This window comes from Garra rufa, chromosome 1, assembly GCF_049309525.1.
Source record: "Garra rufa chromosome 1, GarRuf1.0, whole genome shotgun sequence".
NCBI classification, from domain to species: Eukaryota; Metazoa; Chordata; class Actinopteri; order Cypriniformes; family Cyprinidae; genus Garra; species Garra rufa.
This window is the reverse complement of record NC_133361.1, coordinates 98,277,306-98,298,530: the sequence shown is the minus strand read 5'-3', so window position 1 is coordinate 98,298,530 and position 21,225 is coordinate 98,277,306. Positions and strand designations below refer to the sequence as shown.

At 35.9% G+C, this 21,225-nt stretch overlaps 11 non-coding genes across 11 annotated transcripts; all 11 read right to left on the bottom strand.

The window, feature by feature from the left end:
- Window positions 1–4,801: 4,801 nt before the first annotated feature.
- On the bottom strand, window positions 4,802–4,920 carry LOC141318955 (5S ribosomal RNA). The gene has a single exon (XR_012353239.1). It is a non-coding gene; the product is annotated as a 5S ribosomal RNA (ribosomal RNA).
- Window positions 4,921–5,721: 801 nt separating this feature from the next.
- On the bottom strand, window positions 5,722–5,840 carry LOC141295694 (5S ribosomal RNA). Its single transcript, XR_012341120.1, has one exon. It is a non-coding gene; the product is annotated as a 5S ribosomal RNA (ribosomal RNA).
- An 84-nt stretch (window positions 5,841–5,924) lies between these two features.
- On the bottom strand, window positions 5,925–6,043 carry LOC141318954 (5S ribosomal RNA). Its single transcript, XR_012353238.1, has one exon. It is a non-coding gene; the product is annotated as a 5S ribosomal RNA (ribosomal RNA).
- An 801-nt stretch (window positions 6,044–6,844) lies between these two features.
- On the bottom strand, window positions 6,845–6,963 carry LOC141317882 (5S ribosomal RNA). The gene has a single exon (XR_012352233.1). It is a non-coding gene; the product is annotated as a 5S ribosomal RNA (ribosomal RNA).
- An 84-nt stretch (window positions 6,964–7,047) lies between these two features.
- Window positions 7,048–7,166, bottom strand: LOC141317460 (5S ribosomal RNA). The gene has a single exon (XR_012351838.1). It is a non-coding gene; the product is annotated as a 5S ribosomal RNA (ribosomal RNA).
- An 801-nt stretch (window positions 7,167–7,967) lies between these two features.
- Window positions 7,968–8,086, bottom strand: LOC141314340 (5S ribosomal RNA). Its single transcript, XR_012350117.1, has one exon. It is a non-coding gene; the product is annotated as a 5S ribosomal RNA (ribosomal RNA).
- An 84-nt stretch (window positions 8,087–8,170) lies between these two features.
- Window positions 8,171–8,289, bottom strand: LOC141319021 (5S ribosomal RNA). The gene has a single exon (XR_012353301.1). It is a non-coding gene; the product is annotated as a 5S ribosomal RNA (ribosomal RNA).
- An 84-nt stretch (window positions 8,290–8,373) lies between these two features.
- Window positions 8,374–8,492, bottom strand: LOC141317459 (5S ribosomal RNA). Its single transcript, XR_012351837.1, has one exon. It is a non-coding gene; the product is annotated as a 5S ribosomal RNA (ribosomal RNA).
- Window positions 8,493–9,293: 801 nt separating this feature from the next.
- On the bottom strand, window positions 9,294–9,412 carry LOC141294392 (5S ribosomal RNA). The gene has a single exon (XR_012340940.1). It is a non-coding gene; the product is annotated as a 5S ribosomal RNA (ribosomal RNA).
- Window positions 9,413–15,046: 5,634 nt separating this feature from the next.
- On the bottom strand, window positions 15,047–15,165 carry LOC141318952 (5S ribosomal RNA). Its single transcript, XR_012353236.1, has one exon. It is a non-coding gene; the product is annotated as a 5S ribosomal RNA (ribosomal RNA).
- Window positions 15,166–15,966: 801 nt separating this feature from the next.
- LOC141295687 (5S ribosomal RNA) lies at window positions 15,967–16,085 on the bottom strand. The gene has a single exon (XR_012341119.1). It is a non-coding gene; the product is annotated as a 5S ribosomal RNA (ribosomal RNA).
- Window positions 16,086–21,225: the final 5,140 nt, after the last annotated feature.

The following is a 21,225-nucleotide window of genomic DNA, read 5'->3' as shown; positions in this document are numbered from 1 at the left end:
TCCCACTTCTTATATTCTTCCAAATATCATTCTCTTCAATTCCATTAAAATGTCTCAACCACATTTGATTTGCATTGGGTTTCTTAAAAATATATTTTTTAAGACATTGATAAAACATCCTTACATTACACAATCTCAAATCCACCATTTTGTCTTCCATTTTCATATACACATCAACTTTGCTTTCTGTTTCTTCTCTTTTTTTAATTTCTTCCAACCACTCTTTTGGTACTGCACTTTTAACTTCATCATATTGTTTTTCCAGACTAGCCACACTATATTCTTCTTTTTCTTCTTCCATAGCATCTATGATCACTTGTAACGGCAAAAATCCATCTTTAAATTCATACAACACATCTTTGACTTGCCTTATCCCTACTTCCCACCATTTCTTAAAAAATAAAACTTGTCCATTAAAAACAATGTTACTGTTCAAGAAAATAGGTTGATTGAGGACCGTTTTTCTCCCAAATGGCTTAAAATCAATCTCCTTGAGAAAAAAACCCCAAGCAACTAAAACCTCTTTATAAAAATTTGGTATCCCCTCCATCATCCAATTTTTGAGTTTCATCCATAAAATGTTATCATTTAAAAATACATTCCCACATTTTGCTAAAAAATGTTTCATTGTAATTTTCCAATCTCCCTTTTTATCCATGTCCAAATATTTTTTAACCACCTTCACTCTCATACTTTTCTTTTTTAATTCTATATCAACAAGTCCCAACCCTCCCTCTTCTGGCCTTCCAATGAGTGTGTGGTATGCTATTCTTGGGGGTTTTTTCTCCCATATAAAATCCATAATATATTCTTTTACTCTTTTTTCCACCCATTTTGGCATTGAAACCACTGATAAAATGTACCACATTTTGGTTAACATTAAAACGTTCGCTATTAAAACCTTCCCTTTCAAATTCAAAATTCTTTTTTGCCAAAAATTCAATCTGTTTTTCATTGCACCTATAACCTCTTCCCACATTCTGTCTGTTGCACTCTTCTCATCTTTACCTAGCGTTACTCCTAAAATCTTCATTTCTTGTACTTCTTTAAAACCCAGAACCTCTTTTAAATCAGACACTTCTCCAAATCTCATATAAACAGTTTTTTCCGCATTTACTTTTGCTCCTGTACCTTTACAAAACCTTGTCACCCTTTCCATTACATTTTCAACACTTTTATAATCTTCCACAATTAGTGTAGTGTCATCTGCATATTGAAATACTTTTGTTTCTTCTAGTCCCTCCTCAATTTTTATCCCTTTTATTTCTTTATCTTTTTGAATTAACATCCCTAGTGGTTCTGCTATCAGCGTATATAGCTGTGCTGATAATGGACATCCTTGTCTAATGGATCTTGTGACATTAAAAGGATTGGTTAAAAAGCCGTTACATTTTACTCTTGTCATTATATTTCTATATAAAATCCTTAACCACTCTTTAAAATTCTCCCCAAAACCAAAATGATCTAAAATCGAAAATAAAAACTCATGCTCCACTCTATCGAAAGCCTTCTCGAAGTCTAGGCTAATTATATATCCTTTCCTATTATTTTCCTTTAAAATACTCATTATGTCTCGTATACCACTTGTTGTATCCGCTATATCCCTCCCTGTCACCCCGTAGGCCTGGTTTGTCTCAATTATTTTTGGTAAGACATTCTTCAATCTACTTGATAAAATTTTAGCTAAAATCTTCAAATCTGCATTCAACATTGTAATCGGCCTATAATTCTTCAAACTCTTATTATCACCTTTTCTTTTATAAATCAACTTCATTAGTCCCATACTCATTCTTTGATCCAGCTCTTTTTTCTTAAATATTTCATCATACACTTCTTTTAAGATCTTACTTATTTCCTTCTTAAAAATCTTATAAAATTCATTCACTATTCCATCTATTCCCGGACTTTTGTTACTTTTTAGACTTTCTATCGCTTGTATTATCTCTTCTTCCTTTATTTCCTCGTCACAGTCTTTTTTGTCTTCTTCTTCTACTCTCGCTTTGATATGTTGCAGTAAGTAATTTTTGTTTTCCTCTTCTATACCTTCCTCTCTAAACAAGTCTTCATAAAAAATCCTTACTTCATTTAAGAGTAACTCTGTTCCTATTATGGACTCTTCATCTTTGTTTTTTAGTTCTTTTATTGTATCTGCCCTTCCCCTTCTTCTTTCTAGGTCAAAAAAAAATTTAGTACATTTTTCCCCTTCTATTGTGTATCTAGCTTTGCTCCTTAGTCTTGCCCCTTGACATTTTTCCTCTTCCATTTTCTTAAGCTTCTCTTCTAACTCTACTATTTTTTGAATATCCATTACCTTTTCCTTTGTTTCTTTTCTTAAACTTTCTCTAATTCCCTGTTCTTTAGCATTTTTGGCTTTTCTCATACCTTTACTAAATTCAATTGAATACTTCTTTATTTCATATTTTACATTTTCCCACCATATTCGTTTGTCTTCCCCATACATGCCATCCTTCTTTTCCTGTTCCATTAAATCATATATTCCCAATTTGTAATTCTCATCTTTTAAAATTCCAGAATTTAAAATCCACACCCCTGGTCCTTTATCCTCCTTGTTAAAATCTATTTTCCACCTTATCATCTTGTGATCACTAAAACTAGTGTCACTATAAACAATATCATCAATAAAATAATCTATATCCCTTGTACTTAAAATAAAATCAATTCTCGTTTGATTCAAAAAGTTACCAACCAAGCTCCTTCTAGTAAATTCTTTTTTGTTTTCATGTCTCTCCCTCCACACATCAGTCATGTTTCTTTCTTCCATTAAAGATACCAGCTCTTTTCTTCCCATGTCTGTTCTAAAAACCATTCCCTCCGCTATATCTCTTTTACTAAACACAGTGTTAAAATCTCCTACAATTATTACTGACTTCCATTTATCTATTATTCCTCTAATGTTTTCAAAAAACTCCCTTTTTTCTTTCTCTTCTGTTGGCGCATGAACATTCATTAAAATAAACTCTTTTTCCCCGTGACTTATTTCAACAGCATTACATTTTCCTTTTCCATCATTATATATTTCTTTCACTTTGCAGTCAATATCATTTCTTATTAAAATCGCCACTCCACTTCCTAACTTTACATCTCCATTACTATAAAACATTTCACCATTCCACATCTTTTTGACATTGTCAATTACCTCCTTTTTCCAGTTCGTTTCCTGAAATACAATAATGTCTTCTTTCTTGCATAGTTCTAGAGTATTTTTCAGTTTGTTCATATTCATTAATCCTCTTGCATTCCAGCATACAAAATTTAAAACCATACTGTACAAAAATAAATAATTAAAAACAGTCATTCTTGATTATCTTCTCCATCTTCCCCACTCAACACCTCAATTTTATTCTCTGAATACTTAAGTCTTTTCCTTTTTGCCATTTCCAAATTAGGTATTACCTTCAGTTGTTTTCTCCGTGGCATTATTCCCAGTCCTCTGTCCTTTTGGTTCTTTATTCCTTCCTCTCCTGTCAGTTCTACTACAATCAGTTCTCCTCCCCTTGATAGTGTTTCTTCCGCTGATTTCTCTTCCTCCATTCTTTCCTCCTGATCTTCTACTTCCTGTTGCTCTTCTTTTTCTTGTTCTTTACTAGTCCCATGTCCCTCTCTTCCAGTTATCTCGTACTGCTCTTCCTCTTCGTTTGTTTCTTGGGTTTCTGTAGTGTTGTTATGCATCTGCCCGTTCATTTGTTGCTCCTCCTCTTCCTCGTTGTTCTGCATCCAGCATTCACATTTGTTTAGCGTTTTAAAACAGTCTGGACACTTCACTGCATTGCATTCCCGTGCAAAATGACCATGCTCCTCACATTTGCGACACTTAAAGTCTGGACAATCCTTCAGGAAATGCTCCGGGCTCATACACAACCGGCAGGTTTTAACCTGCTTATTGTGTATCACCCGAAAATGCTGAGTTCCTTCTGCTGTCTCAAACCGCGTACTGTATGGGAGCGATGCCACCTCTCTTGGGAATTTAGCTTTGATGAACCTTGTTCCATCTTCAATATCCGTACCTGGATAACATCTCCTCTTCATACTTGAGACAGGGATAACTCCCCACCCCTCCAGTTTCGTTATGATGTCGTCGTCACTCAGATAGACGGGTATATGCATAAATGACACCACATACTCCCTGTCTTCCAACTTCCTCACTTCACAAATGTGTCCATTGATATCCAGTCCATTTAACAGTTCATCACAACATTCCTCAGATTCCATTGTTACCTCATATTGTTTCTGTTGTTTCGGGCGCACCGCCAAAATTCCCTTCACACCGATTTTCTTCGTTATTGCTTTAATGATACTCTCTGCATTGCCATCTCTTGTTTCACTCACATCAATAGTTATTGTTGCCTCTTTCCTGTATAGCCTCTTTGTGCTGCTTATGATCCTTTCTCGTTGTCCTAATTCAGTCCTTTGTTCTTTTGCCATCTCTATCTCTGCCGCCATTTCCTTGTTGCTGCCGTGTAGTCCGTCCGAATCACTCATACTTGCGAAAAAACAACAAACACAAACCACTTCCCAGACAGCACACGGCTGCTGGTTAGTGGTTTAAAACAAAAAAACTTACTAACACAAACCAAAACTTATTTTCACTCACACTAACCAAATAAATCGAGAAGGTAAGAGTATCTCTCTTTCCAAACTGCAGTCACACACTTCCTGGTTTGCTCTAGGGCGCTCTCAGGGTGGTGTGGCCATAAGCGAGGGCTGCTCCAAAAAGTGGGCTATTTAAAGATCAGCCTCCGTAAAAGCCAGCATATTATATAAATAGTGAAGAAAAGGCAAAAGCTTACAGCACCTGGTATTCCCAGGAGGTCTCCCATCCAAGTACTAACCAGGCCTGACGCTGCGTAGCTTCCGAGATCAGACGAGATCGGGCGCTCTCAGCGCGGTATGGCCATAAGCGAGGGCTGCTCCAAAAAGTGGGCTATTTAAAGATCAGCCTCCGTAAAAGCCAGCATATTATATAAATAGTGAAGAAAAGGCAAAAGCTTACAGCACCTGGTATTCCCAGGCGGTCTCCCATAAAAGTGTAACAATCGGCCTTATCAGCCGAGTTACAAGACTAAAATGGGGTCAGATTTAACTGTGAGAGATGACTAGTGGTTAAAAGAATGAGACATAAAAGAAAATTGGTTTAAATAGATTTGGTGTATTTACAAGGTTCACATAAAAGACTTTAAAACAACACGATAAAACTAGGTAAACTCTGTTAAAAGAATACAGTTCATTTGTCCATACCCTAAAAACAGGTAAACTCTGTTAAAAGAATACAGTTCATTTGTCCATACCCTAAAAACAGTCCAAGAACCCCAGTGTGTTGATAAGTCCAATGTGAGTGTCCACCAGTGTATATACAATCCACAGAAAGTGTAATCCAAAGTTTGCAGGTGGTGAATGGAAAGGTGAGCTCTAAAATTAGCAACTCCTCAATCCAACAGTTTGGTGACTGTCCTTTGTTTGTCATGCTGCTCTTTTATACAGTTGTACTTCCTGCTTCCTGTCATGTGTCTAGTCACATGACAGGCCAACCATCCATTTATTAAAGACACATACACTTAAAATGTTAAGAGTAATAAAATGGCCTAAAAAACATGTAAAACACTTAAAACTCTATAATACATTTAAATGATTGTAATAAATAGAGCGGTAAAACACGTCTTTCTAAAAGCCAGCATATTATATAAATAGTGAAGAAAAGGCAAAAGCTTACAGCACCTGGTATTCCCAGGCGGTCTCCCATCTAAGTACTAACCAGGCCCGACGCTGCTTAGCTTCCGAGATCAGACGAGATCGGGCGCTCTCAGCGCGGTATGGCCATAAGCGAGGGCTGCTCCAAAAAGTGGGCTATTTAAAGATCAGCCTCCGTAAAAGCCAGCATATTATATAAATAGTGAAGAAAAGGCAAAAGCTTACAGCACCTGGTATTCCCAGGAGGTCTCCCATCCAAGTACTAACCAGGCCTGACGCTGCGTAGCTTCCGAGATCAGACGAGATCGGGCGCTCTCAGCGCGGTATGGCCATAAGCGAGGGCTGCTCCAAAAAGTGGGCTATTTAAAGATCAGCCTCCGTAAAAGCCAGCATATTATATAAATAGTGAAGAAAAGGCAAAAGCTTACAGCACCTGGTATTCCCAGGCGGTCTCCCATAAAAGTGTAACAATCGGCCTTATCAGCCGAGTTACAAGACTAAAATGGGGTCAGATTTAACTGTGAGAGATGACTAGTGGTTAAAAGAATGAGACATAAAAGAAAATTGGTTTAAATAGATTTGGTGTATTTACAAGGTTCACATAAAAGACTTTAAAACAACACGATAAAACTAGGTAAACTCTGTTAAAAGAATACAGTTAATTTGTCCATACCCTAAAAACAGGTAAACTCTGTTAAAAGAATACAGTTCATTTGTCCATACCCTAAAAACAGTCCAAGAACCCCAGTGTGTTGATAAGTCCAATGTGAGTGTCCACCAGTGTATATACAATCCACAGAAAGTGTAATCCAAAGTTTGCAGGTGGTGAATGGAAAGGTGAGCTCTAAAATTAGCAACTCCTCAATCCAACAGTTTGGTGACTGTCCTTTGTTTGTCATGCTGCTCTTTTATACAGTTGTACTTCCTGCTTCCTGTCATGTGTCTAGTCACATGACAGGCCAACCATCCATTTATTAAAGACACATACACTTAAAATGTTAAGAGTAATAAAATGGCCTAAAAAACATGTAAAACACTTAAAACTCTATAATACATTTAAATGATTGTAATAAATAGAGCGGTAAAACACGTCTTTCTAAAAGCCAGCATATTATATAAATAGTGAAGAAAAGGCAAAAGCTTACAGCACCTGGTATTCCCAGGCGGTCTCCCATCTAAGTACTAACCAGGCCCGACGCTGCTTAGCTTCCGAGATCAGACGAGATCGGGCGCTCTCAGCGCGGTATGGACATAAGCGAGGGCTGCTCTAAAAAGTGGGCTATTTAAAGATCAGCCTCCGTAAAAGCCAGCATATTATATAAATAGCGAAGAAAAGGCAAAAGCTTACAGCACCTGGTATTCCCAGGAGGTCTCCCATCCAAGTACTAACCAGGCCCGACGCTGCGTAGCTTCCGAGATCAGACGAGATCGGGCGCTCTCAGCGCGGTATGGCCATAAGCGAGGGCTGCTCCAAAAAGTGGGCTATTTAAAGATCAGCCTCCGTAAAAGCCAGCATATTATATAAATAGTGAAGAAAAGGCAAAAGCTTACAGCACCTGGTATTCCCAGGCGGTCTCCCATAAAAGTGTAACAATCGGCCTTATCAGCCGAGTTACAAGACTAAAATGGGGTCAGATTTAACTGTGAGAGATGACTAGTGGTTAAAAGAATGAGACATAAAAGAAAATTGGTTTAAATAGATTTGGTGTATTTACAAGGTTCACATAAAAGACTTTAAAACAACACGATAAAACTAGGTAAACTCTGTTAAAATAATACAGTTCATTTGTCCATACCCTAAAAACAGGTAAACTCTGTTAAAAGAATACAGTTCATTTGTCCATACCCTAAAAACAGTCCAAGAACCCCAGTGTGTTGATAAGTCCAATGTGAGTGTCCACCAGTGTATATACAATCCACAGAAAGTGTAATCCAAAGTTTGCAGGTGGTGAATGGAAAGGTGAGCTCTAAAATTAGCAACTCCTCAATCCAACAGTTTGGTGACTGTCCTTTGTTTGTCATGCTGCTCTCTTATACAGTTGTACTTCCTGCTTCCTGTCATGTGTCTAGTCACATGACAGGCCAACCATCCATTTATTAAAGACACATACACTTAAAATGTTAAGAGTAATAAAATGGCCTAAAAAACATGTAAAACACTTAAAACTCTATAATACATTTAAATGATTGTAATAAATAGAGCGGTAAAACACGTCTTTCTAAAAGCCAGCATATTATATAAATAGTGAAGAAAAGGCAAAAGCTTACAGCACCTGGTATTCCCAGGCGGTCTCCCACCCAAGTACTAACCAGGCCCGACGCTGCTTAGCTTCCGAGATCAGACGAGATCGGGCGCTCTCAGCGCGGTATGGCCATAAGTGAGGGCTGCTCCAAAAAGTGGGCTATTTAAAGATCAGCCTCCGTAAAAGCCAGCATATTATATAAATAGTGAAGAAAAGGCAAAAGCTTACAGCACCTGGTATTCCCAGGCTGTCTCCCATCCAAGTACTAACCAGGCCCGACGCTGCTTAGCTTCCGAGACCAGACGAGATCGGGCGCTCTCAGCGCGGTATGGCCATAAGCGAGGGCTGCTCCAAAAAGTGGGCTATTTAAAGATCAGCCTCCGTAAAAGCCAGCATATTATATAAATAGTGAAGAAAAGGCAAAAGCTTACAGCACCTGGTATTCCCAGGAGGTCTCCCATCCAAGTACTAACCAGGCCCGACGCTGCGTAGCTTCCGAGATCAGACGAGATCGGGCGCTCTCAGCGCGGTATGGCCATAAGCGAGGGCTGCTCCAAAAAGTGGGCTATTTAAAGATCAGCCTCCGTAAAAGCCAGCATATTATATAAATAGTGAATAAAAGGCAAAAGCTTACAGCACCTGGTATTCCCAGGCGGTCTCCCATAAAAGTGTAACAATCGGCCTTATCAGCCGAGTTACAAGACTAAAATGGGGTCAGATTTAACTGTGAGAGATGACTAGTGGTTAAAAGAATGAGACATAAAAGAAAATTGGTTTAAATAGATTTGGTGTATTTACAAGGTTCACATAAAAGACTTTAAAACAACACGATAAAACTAGGTAAACTCTGTTAAAAGAATACAGTTCATTTGTCCATACCCTAAAAACAGGTAAACTCTGTTAAAAGAATACAGTTCATTTGTCCATACCCTAAAAACAGTCCAAGAACCCCAGTGTGTTGATAAGTCCAATGTGAGTGTCCACCAGTGTATATACAATCCACAGAAAGTGTAATCCAAAGTTTGCAGGTGGTGAATGGAAAGGTGAGCTCTAAAATTAGCAACTCCTCAATCCAACAGTTTGGTGACTGTCCTTTGTTTGTCATGCTGCTCTCTTATACAGTTGTACTTCCTGCTTCCTGTCATGTGTCTAGTCACATGACAGGCCAACCATCCATTTATTAAAGACACATACACTTAAAATGTTAAGAGTAATAAAATGGCCTAAAAAACATGTAAAACACTTAAAACTCTATAATACATTTAAATGATTGTAATAAATAGAGCGGTAAAACACGTCTTTCTAAAAGCCAGCATATTATATAAATAGTGAAGAAAAGGCAAAAGCTTACAGCACCTGGTATTCCCAGGCGGTCTCCCACCCAAGTACTAACCAGGCCCGACGCTGCTTAGCTTCCGAGATCAGACGAGATCGGGCGCTCTCAGCGCGGTATGGCCATAAGCGAGGGCTGCTCCAAAAAGTGGGCTATTTAAAGATCAGCCTCCGTAAAAGCCAGCATATTATATAAATAGTGAAGAAAAGGCAAAAGCTTACAGCACCTGGTATTCCCAGGCGGTCTCCCATCCAAGTACTAACCAGGCCCGACGCTGCTTAGCTTCCGAGATCAGACGAGATCGGGCGCTCTTTTTTTTTTTTTTTTTTTATTATTATTATACAAGTTTAAAATTCATTACATGAATGAAATAAAAATGACAATTAAATTACATTTGAGCATATACAATTCATCATCCACAAAATACATCAAAATCAAAACATCAATTTTCTGGCATTTCAATCCCATTTCCTTTTAACACTTCCTCCACTTGTTTTGAAAATATTTTGTAAAACAGCATCTCTTTTTTTTCCATTTTAAAATAATTCCACAGTGTTAAAATGTACTCCTCAACCTTACATTTAAATAATCTCCACAGATCTAATACACACCCTTTACTCTTTCCTAAATTCCTCCTTTTCCATATAGCACTTTTCGCCAAAACCAATAACAACTCTATCACTTTTTTATTCTTGCATTTTTCCTTCACTCCCAAAATTAAAGTTTGATTCCAGTCACTCTCTTCTTTCCCATCCCTTAAACTCTTAATCATTTTCTTTAACATTTGAAAAAATGTTTCCAATTTTTCACAAAATAAAAACAAATGTAGAATACCTTCATCCTGTTTTTTACATATTTTACAAATGGCATCACTTTCCTTCCCCATTATACAAAGCCTCATTTCCGAAAAAATCACATTATGTCTGATAAAATAGTCTAGACACTCCAAATCTGTACTTCCAATCCCACTTCTTATATTCTTCCAAATATCATTCTCTTCAATTCCATTAAAATGTCTCAACCACATTTGATTTGCATTGGGTTTCTTAAAAATATATTTTTTAAGACATTGATAAAACATCCTTACATTACACAATCTCAAATCCACCATTTTGTCTTCCATTTTCATATACACATCAACTTTGCTTTCTGTTTCTTCTCTTTTTTTAATTTCTTCCAACCACTCTTTTGGTACTGCACTTTTAACTTCATCATATTGTTTTTCCAGACTAGCCACACTATATTCTTCTTTTTCTTCTTCCATAGCATCTATGATCACTTGTAACGGCAAAAATCCATCTTTAAATTCATACAACACATCTTTGACTTGCCTTATCCCTACTTCCCACCATTTCTTAAAAAATAAAACTTGTCCATTAAAAACAATGTTACTGTTCAAGAAAATAGGTTGATTGAGGACCGTTTTTCTCCCAAATGGCTTAAAATCAATCTCCTTGAGAAAAAACCCCCAAGCAACTAAAACCTCTTTATAAAAATTTGGTATCCCCTCCATCATCCAATTTTTGAGTTTCATCCATAAAATGTTATCATTTAAAAATACATTCCCACATTTTGCTAAAAAATGTTTCATTGTAATTTTCCAATCTCCCTTTTTATCCATGTCCAAATATTTTTTAACCACCTTCACTCTCATACTTTTCTTTTTTAATTCTATATCAACAAGTCCCAACCCTCCCTCTTCTGGCCTTCCAATGAGTGTGTGGTATGCTATTCTTGGGGGTTTTTTCTCCCATATAAAATCCATAATATATTCTTTTACTCTTTTTTCCACCCATTTTGGCATTGAAACCACTGATAAAATGTACCACATTTTGGTTAACATTAAAACGTTCGCTATTAAAACCTTCCCTTTCAAATTCAAAATTCTTTTTTGCCAAAAATTCAATCTGTTTTTCATTGCACCTATAACCTCTTCCCACATTCTGTCTGTTGCACTCTTCTCATCTTTACCTAGCGTTACTCCTAAAATCTTCATTTCTTGTACTTCTTTAAAACCCAGAACCTCTTTTAAATCAGACACTTCTCCAAATCTCATATAAACAGTTTTTTCCGCATTTACTTTTGCTCCTGTACCTTTACAAAACCTTGTCACCCTTTCCATTACATTTTCAACACTTTTATAATCTTCCACAATTAGTGTAGTGTCATCTGCATATTGAAATACTTTTGTTTCTTCTAGTCCCTCCTCAATTTTTATCCCTTTTATTTCTTTATCTTTTTGAATTAACATCCCTAGTGGTTCTGCTATCAGCGTATATAGCTGTGCTGATAATGGACATCCTTGTCTAATGGATCTTGTGACATTAAAAGGATTGGTTAAAAAGCCGTTACATTTTACTCTTGTCATTATATTTCTATATAAAATCCTTAACCACTCTTTAAAATTCTCCCCAAAACCAAAATGATCTAAAATCGAAAATAAAAACTCATGCTCCACTCTATCGAAAGCCTTCTCGAAGTCTAGGCTAATTATATATCCTTTCCTATTATTTTCCTTTAAAATACTCATTATGTCTCGTATACCACTTGTTGTATCCGCTATATCCCTCCCTGTCACCCCGTAGGCCTGGTTTGTCTCAATTATTTTTGGTAAGACATTCTTCAATCTACTTGATAAAATTTTAGCTAAAATCTTCAAATCTGCATTCAACATTGTAATCGGCCTATAATTCTTCAAACTCTTATTATCACCTTTTCTTTTATAAATCAACTTCATTAGTCCCATACTCATTCTTTGATCCAGCTCTTTTTTCTTAAATATTTCATCATACACTTCTTTTAAGATCTTACTTATTTCCTTCTTAAAAATCTTATAAAATTCATTCACTATTCCATCTATTCCCGGACTTTTGTTACTTTTTAGACTTTCTATCGCTTGTATTATCTCTTCTTCCTTTATTTCCTCGTCACAGTCTTTTTTGTCTTCTTCTTCTACTCTCGCTTTGATATGTTGCAGTAAGTAATTTTTGTTTTCCTCTTCTATACCTTCCTCTCTAAACAAGTCTTCATAAAAAATCCTTACTTCATTTAAGAGTAACTCTGTTCCTATTATGGACTCTTCATCTTTGTTTTTTAGTTCTTTTATTGTATCTGCCCTTCCCCTTCTTCTTTCTAGGTCAAAAAAAAATTTAGTACATTTTTCCCCTTCTATTGTGTATCTAGCTTTGCTCCTTAGTCTTGCCCCTTGACATTTTTCCTCTTCCATTTTCTTAAGCTTCTCTTCTAACTCTACTATTTTTTGAATATCCATTACCTTTTCCTTTGTTTCTTTTCTTAAACTTTCTCTAATTCCCTGTTCTTTAGCATTTTTGGCTTTTCTCATACCTTTACTAAATTCAATTGAATACTTCTTTATTTCATATTTTACATTTTCCCACCATATTCGTTTGTCTTCCCCATACATGCCATCCTTCTTTTCCTGTTCCATTAAATCATATATTCCCAATTTGTAATTCTCATCTTTTAAAATTCCAGAATTTAAAATCCACACCCCTGGTCCTTTATCCTCCTTGTTAAAATCTATTTTCCACCTTATCATCTTGTGATCACTAAAACTAGTGTCACTATAAACAATATCATCAATAAAATAATCTATATCCCTTGTACTTAAAATAAAATCAATTCTCGTTTGATTCAAAAAGTTACCAACCAAGCTCCTTCTAGTAAATTCTTTTTTGTTTTCATGTCTCTCCCTCCACACATCAGTCATGTTTCTTTCTTCCATTAAAGATACCAGCTCTTTTCTTCCCATGTCTGTTCTAAAAACCATTCCCTCCGCTATATCTCTTTTACTAAACACAGTGTTAAAATCTCCTACAATTATTACTGACTTCCATTTATCTATTATTCCTCTAATGTTTTCAAAAAACTCCCTTTTTTCTTTCTCTTCTGTTGGCGCATGAACATTCATTAAAATAAACTCTTTTTCCCCGTGACTTATTTCAACAGCATTACATTTTCCTTTTCCATCATTATATATTTCTTTCACTTTGCAGTCAATATCATTTCTTATTAAAATCGCCACTCCACTTCCTAACTTTACATCTCCATTACTATAAAACATTTCACCATTCCACATCTTTTTGACATTGTCAATTACCTCCTTTTTCCAGTTCGTTTCCTGAAATACAATAATGTCTTCTTTCTTGCATAGTTCTAGAGTATTTTTCAGTTTGTTCATATTCATTAATCCTCTTGCATTCCAGCATACAAAATTTAAAACCATACTGTACAAAAATAAATAATTAAAAACAGTCATTCTTGATTATCTTCTCCATCTTCCCCACTCAACACCTCAATTTTATTCTCTGAATACTTAAGTCTTTTCCTTTTTGCCATTTCCAAATTAGGTATTACCTTCAGTTGTTTTCTCCGTGGCATTATTCCCAGTCCTCTGTCCTTTTGGTTCTTTATTCCTTCCTCTCCTGTCAGTTCTACTACAATCAGTTCTCCTCCCCTTGATAGTGTTTCTTCCGCTGATTTCTCTTCCTCCATTCTTTCCTCCTGATCTTCTACTTCCTGTTGCTCTTCTTTTTCTTGTTCTTTACTAGTCCCATGTCCCTCTCTTCCAGTTATCTCGTACTGCTCTTCCTCTTCGTTTGTTTCTTGGGTTTCTGTAGTGTTGTTATGCATCTGCCCGTTCATTTGTTGCTCCTCCTCTTCCTCGTTGTTCTGCATCCAGCATTCACATTTGTTTAGCGTTTTAAAACAGTCTGGACACTTCACTGCATTGCATTCCCGTGCAAAATGACCATGCTCCTCACATTTGCGACACTTAAAGTCTGGACAATCCTTCAGGAAATGCTCCGGGCTCATACACAACCGGCAGGTTTTAACCTGCTTATTGTGTATCACCCGAAAATGCTGAGTTCCTTCTGCTGTCTCAAACCGCGTACTGTATGGGAGCGACGCCACCTCTCTTGGGAATTTAGCTTTGATGAACCTTGTTCCATCTTCAATATCCGTACCTGGATAACATCTCCTCTTCATACTTGAGACAGGGATAACTCCCCACCCCTCCAGTTTCGTTATGATGTCGTCGTCACTCAGATAGACGGGTATATGCATAAATGACACCACATACTCCCTGTCTTCCAACTTCCTCACTTCACAAATGTGTCCATTGATATCCAGTCCATTTAACAGTTCATCACAACATTCCTCAGATTCCATTGTTACCTCATATTGTTTCTGTTGTTTCGGGCGCACCGCCAAAATTCCCTTCACACCGATTTTCTTCGTTATTGCTTTAATGATACTCTCTGCATTGCCATCTCTTGTTTCACTCACATCAATAGTTATTGTTGCCTCTTTCCTGTATAGCCTCTTTGTGCTGCTTATGATCCTTTCTCGTTGTCCTAATTCAGTCCTTTGTTCTTTTGCCATCTCTATCTCTGCCGCCATTTCCTTGTTGCTGCCGTGTAGTCCGTCCGAATCACTCATACTTGCGAAAAAACAACAAACACAAACCACTTCCCAGACAGCACACGGCTGCTGGTTAGTGGTTTAAAACAAAAAAACTTACTAACACAAACCAAAACTTATTTTCACTCACACTAACCAAATAAATCGAGAAGGTAAGAGTATCTCTCTTTCCAAACTGCAGTCACACACTTCCTGGTTTGCTCTAGGGCGCTCTCAGGGTGGTGTGGCCATAAGCGAGGGCTGCTCCAAAAAGTGGGCTATTTAAAGATCAGCCTCCGTAAAAGCCAGCATATTATATAAATAGTGAAGAAAAGGCAAAAGCTTACAGCACCTGGTATTCCCAGGAGGTCTCCCATCCAAGTACTAACCAGGCCTGACGCTGCGTAGCTTCCGAGATCAGACGAGATCGGGCGCTCTCAGCGCGGTATGGCCATAAGCGAGGGCTGCTCCAAAAAGTGGGCTATTTAAAGATCAGCCTCCGTAAAAGCCAGCATATTATATAAATAGTGAAGAAAAGGCAAAAGCTTACAGCACCTGGTATTCCCAGGCGGTCTCCCATAAAAGTGTAACAATCGGCCTTATCAGCCGAGTTACAAGACTAAAATGGGGTCAGATTTAACTGTGAGAGATGACTAGTGGTTAAAAGAATGAGACATAAAAGAAAATTGGTTTAAATAGATTTGGTGTATTTACAAGGTTCACATAAAAGACTTTAAAACAACACGATAAAACTAGGTAAACTCTGTTAAAAGAATACAGTTCATTTGTCCATACCCTAAAAACAGGTAAACTCTGTTAAAAGAATACAGTTCATTTGTCCATACCCTAAAAACAGTCCAAGAACCCCAGTGTGTTGATAAGTCCAATGTGAGTGTCCACCAGTGTATATACAATCCACAGAAAGTGTAATCCAAAGTTTGCAGGTGGTGAATGGAAAGGTGAGCTCTAAAATTAGCAACTCCTCAATCCAACAGTTTGGTGACTGTCCTTTGTTTGTCATGCTGCTCTTTTATACAGTTGTACTTCCTGCTTCCTGTCATGTGTCTAGTCACATGACAGGCCAACCATCCATTTATTAAAGACACATACACTTAAAATGTTAAGAGTAATAAAATGGCCTAAAAAACATGTAAAACACTTAAAACTCTATAATACATTTAAATGATTGTAATAAATAGAGCGGTAAAACACGTCTTTCTAAAAGCCAGCATATTATATAAATAGTGAAGAAAAGGCAAAAGCTTACAGCACCTGGTATTCCCAGGCGGTCTCCCATCTAAGTACTAACCAGGCCCGACGCTGCTTAGCTTCCGAGATCAGACGAGATCGGGCGCTCTCAGCGCGGTATGGCCATAAGCGAGGGCTGCTCCAAAAAGTGGGCTATTTAAAGATCAGCCTCCGTAAAAGCCAGCATATTATATAAATAGTGAAGAAAAGGCAAAAGCTTACAGCACCTGGTATTCCCAGGAGGTCTCCCATCCAAGTACTAACCAGGCCTGACGCTGCGTAGCTTCCGAGATCAGACGAGATCGGGCGCTCTTTTTTTTTTTTTTTTTTTTTTTTTTTTTAAAGGCAAAAGCTTACAGCACCTGGTATTCCCAGGCGGTCTCCCATCTAAGTACTAACCAGGCCCGACGCTGCTTTGCTTCCGAGATCAGACGAGATCGGGCGCTCTTTTTTTTTTTTTTTTTTTTTTTTTTAAATTTATTTATTTATTTAAAACATGTTAATACATTTTAAAAACAGTCTGAATCACATTCTGGCAACAATACATTAAATCGAAACCATGTCATTTCAATAAATGGGTTATCATTTACAAAAATTTTGACAAAAACATCTTTCTCTTCATTCATATTACAGTAATCAAACAAAACATTTAAAATAAAACACATCTTCACCTTAAAAAGTTTGCACACAGGTATTTTTGTTTTCTTTTGTTTGACAAAATTTCTTCTGCTCCAAATTACAAATCTAGCAATGGTTAATATCAAATTTAAAAAACACACATTCTTAAAATTACCTTTAGAACCAAATAAAAACATTGTTTCCCATTCTTCATCAATACATCTTTGTTCTACTCCCAATTTACTTGTCATTTCTTTTAATTTTTTTATAAAACATTTTAACCCTGTGCATTTAAAAAAAATATGTATCAATCCTTCATCTTCCCTATTACATACCTTGCATATTGCATCACTTGCCATTCCAAATTTACACAGTCTCATTTCACTTAATAAACAATTATGTCTTAAAATATAATCAAAGTTTTCTAAAATTGGACTTTTCCACCAAGCTCTTAGATTTTTCCATATTTTCTTAGTTTCCATACTTGGGTACAATCTTTGCCAATATCCTTCTGCTTTTGGTGTGATAAAAACATCTTCACATAAACAAGAATAAAACATCTTTAAAATACCATCTTTAAAAGCATGCTGTTTGTCATTACTTTTAAAATCAATCATCATTCCATCATTACCTTTTGTTTCTTCTGTACCTTCTATAATATTTATCCATTCTTCCGGTATTACTTCTTTCATTTGTTTGTATTGTTTTTCTAAGACTGTTTTAGTTTCATTGTCATAATTTTCTACAATTGCGTCTCTTATTACTTGCACCGGTACAAAACCAGGTATCACTTCATACAAAATATCTTTTATTTGCTTTATCCCCGCATAAAACCATTTTTTATAAAAAATGGTATCATTTCCCTTTTTAATTTGATTATTTAAAAACAATGGTTGTCTTAAAATCTCTTCCCTGGTAAAAGACGTACAAACAACATGCTTTCTAAAATCACCCCATGCTTTTACAACCTCTTTATAAAACTCTGGTATTCCGTTCATCATGTTTTCTTTTAGCTTCATCCATAAAACATCATCTCCCATTTTTCCACATTTATTTAAAAAATAGTTCATTACACCCTTCCACGCATATTTCCCATGTTTCCAGTATTTATTAACAGTTTTTATTCTTATACTTTTCATTCTTATTAATGGATCTATTAGTCCCAACCCTCCTTCCTCCACCTTTCCAATTAGAGTGTCATAAGCAATTTTCGATGGTTTCCCCTCCCATAAAAAGTTTAAAACAATAGATTTGATTTTTTTATACACCCATATAGGCAAACTCACAGAACCCAATACATACCACATTTTTGATAAAAACAAAGAATTAATAACTAAAACCTTCCCTTTTAAAAATAATCCTCTTAATTTCCAGAAATTTAATCTCTTCTCCATTCCTTTTAAAACCTCCTCCCATACCACTTCTCTTATTTCATTTTCATTTTCTCCAACCCTTATACCTAAAATTTTCATACTCTTCTTTTCTTCCTTAAATTGCATTTTATTCAGCAGATCATTCGGTAATCCAATTTTCATGTATGTAGTTTTTTCTTTATTAACTTTTGCCCCTGTTCCTTTACAATATCTTTCTAAAACTTCCATTGCTTTATCCATACTTTTAATATCTTTTACAAACAATGTCGTGTCATCTGCATATTGAAATATTTTTTGTTCTGATTCTTCTCCTTTTATGCGTATTCCTTTTATGTTCTTTTCCTGGTCTACTGCCAGTCCTAAAGCTTCAGATACTAAAGTGTATAATAATGCTGACATAGGACACCCTTGTCTGATTGATCTCGTTATTTTAAAATCTTTAGTTAAAAAACCATTCACTTTTACACAACTACTTATATCTGTATATAAACATTTTATCCATTTTAAAAAATTCTCCCCAAAACCAAATCTCTCCATCACATGTATCAAGTATTTGTGTTCAACTCTATCAAAAGCCTTTTCTAAATCCACACTTATTATATATCCTGTTTCTTTCTCCTCCTTCATGTACCATATCATATCTCTTATATTGTTAATGACATCAGTAATATCTCTTTTTAGAACAGCATATGCTTGATTTGTAGTAATTATATTTGGTACTACTATTTTCAATCGATTGGCTAAAATTTTGGCTAATATTTTATAATCTGTATTCAACATGCTTAGTGGTCTGTAGTTTTTCAGGTCTCTCTTATCACCTTTTTTCTTGTAAATTATTTTCACCATACCTTTCTTCATACTATTCGTTAAATTCCCTTTTTTAAAATTATCTATAAATATTTCATTTAAAATTGGACATAACACATCTTTAAAAACCTTATAAAATTCAGCTGTTAATCCATCTATTCCTGGACTTTTACCATTTTTCAGTTGATCAATTGCAATTCCTATTTCTAATTCCGTAATCTCACTCTCACACATTTCTTTGTCTCCCTCATTAACTTTAACCTGTATTTTACTTAATACAAATTCCTCATCTTCTAAAACTATCTCATTTTTGGTAAATAAATGCTTATAGAATTCTCTGACTTCTTCCAAAATTCCTGTTTTATCTTCTACAATCCTCGCATCTTCTGTTTTAATACTTTTTATTATATCTGCTCTCTGTCTTGTTTTTTCTAATTCATAAAAATATTTCGTACTTCTTTCTCCTTCTACAATGTCTTTCGCCCTACTTCTTATTATTGCTCCTTTACACTTCTCTTCTTCTATTTTCTTTAATTCTTCCTGTAATTCTATTATCTTATCAATATTTTCATCATGCTCATTTACTTTCCTCATTTCTTCATCCCACTCTTTTTTGATCTTATTTTCTTTCATCTTTTTGACTTTTTGCCATTTTTTTGAATATTCCATTGAGAATTTTTTTATTCTTTTTTTTAGAATGTCCCACCAAAACCCTTTTTCTATTTCATACATTTCCTCATTTACACTATTAATTATTATACTTTCTATTTCCATTCTGTATATTTCATTTTTTAGAAGTTCTGCATTTAATATCCACACCCCTGGTCCTTTATCAGCCTCATTAAAATTCATCAATATCCATAAAAAATCATGATCACTCTCACTATAATTTTTGTAAGACGCCTTAGTGACATAATATGCTTCCTTTTTCTTACATAAAAATAAGTCTATTCTACTTTGCTTTAGAACTCTATCAACAATTTGTCTTCTTGAATATTCTCTTTTCATACCATTCCTCTCTCTCCACACATCCACCATATTATATTTCTCCATTATGTTATGTAGTTCATTCCTCCCTCTATCTCTTCTAAATCCCATTGAATCATCTACATCAATTCTCTGTATTACAGTGTTAAAATCACCTAACACCATAATGTTGTCATGTTTTTCTATTAACTCATTCATATCCCTGTAAAAATTAAATTTATCTCTTTCATCATTTGGTGCATGTATATTACACACTTTCATTTCTTTTCCATTACACACAAATTTAACAATTATTATTCTTCCCTTTGTGTCTTTATAATCTATATTTACTTCTTCAAATACTCCTTTTCTTATTAAAATAGCTACCCCTCTCTTCCTTTCCATATCACAGTTACTATATATTTCTCCGTTCCATAATTTTCTAATTTCATCACTTATTTTATCTTCCCATTTCGTTTCTTGTAAACATAGCACATCACATTTTTTGGTCAGACACATTAATCTTTCAAACTTTTGACATTTGGATAATCCTCTAGCATTCAGCGATACAATTGATATAGAGCTCATTAAAGAAAAGATTGGAAAAACCAAAACCCACCATTCAATCCGTTTCATTGTCTTTCAAAAAAGTATTTTTTACTTCACCCATTTCAGCTTTCCTCCTCTCCAGTCTTTCCTTTTGCTCTTCTCTTCTTATCTTCTGCCTTTTAAGAACCTGTTGAATGTCTAAGCCATCTTTTCTTGTTTTTACACATCTATTCAGTCTTTCTTTTCCTTTGTTTTCCATTCCACGAATTTCCCCCCCATTGTCTGCTCCTCTTACCTCAGTCAGTGTCTTTATTCCCTTATCCTCAGCTTTTTCTTTTTCTTGTCCTTTTTCGTAGTCCAGTTCATTAGTGTCCACATCGTCCTGTTCCTTAGAAAATCCTTCTTTAATCAAATTTATATCCTCTTTGTTCGCTCCTCCTCCCATCTCCATTCCTTGTTCTTCATCTTCCTTCTTTTCTTTATTCTCATCTATGTTGTTGTTCTCCTCTTCCTCGTCATCTTGTTTCTCGTCCTCTCCTTGCGTCTGCCTTTGTGAGTCATTTAACCTCTCAATTGTTGTAAATCCCATTACCTCTTGTATTTCCATTCCTGGATCTTCATTTTCCTCGTCTTCTATCTCGCATCTGCATCTTAACATTGTCTTTTGGCAGCCTTGGCACCGCGGGACTTTACAGTCTCGCGCATAATGCCCCTGCTCAAGACAATTTCTGCATGTGAATTGTGGGCAGTCCTTTTTTTCATGCTCCGGACTTACACAGATCCTGCATGTCTTCACTTGATTATCGTGAATCACTCTGAAGTACTGCACTCCTTCTTCAGTCCTGAAGCTTGTGTTGTATGGTAAAGACGTCACCTCTTGTGGAAACTTTACCCTCAAAAATCGTGTTCCGTCTGCCACCGTTGTCCCGGGATGATATCTTCTTCTTAGTGGTAGAAT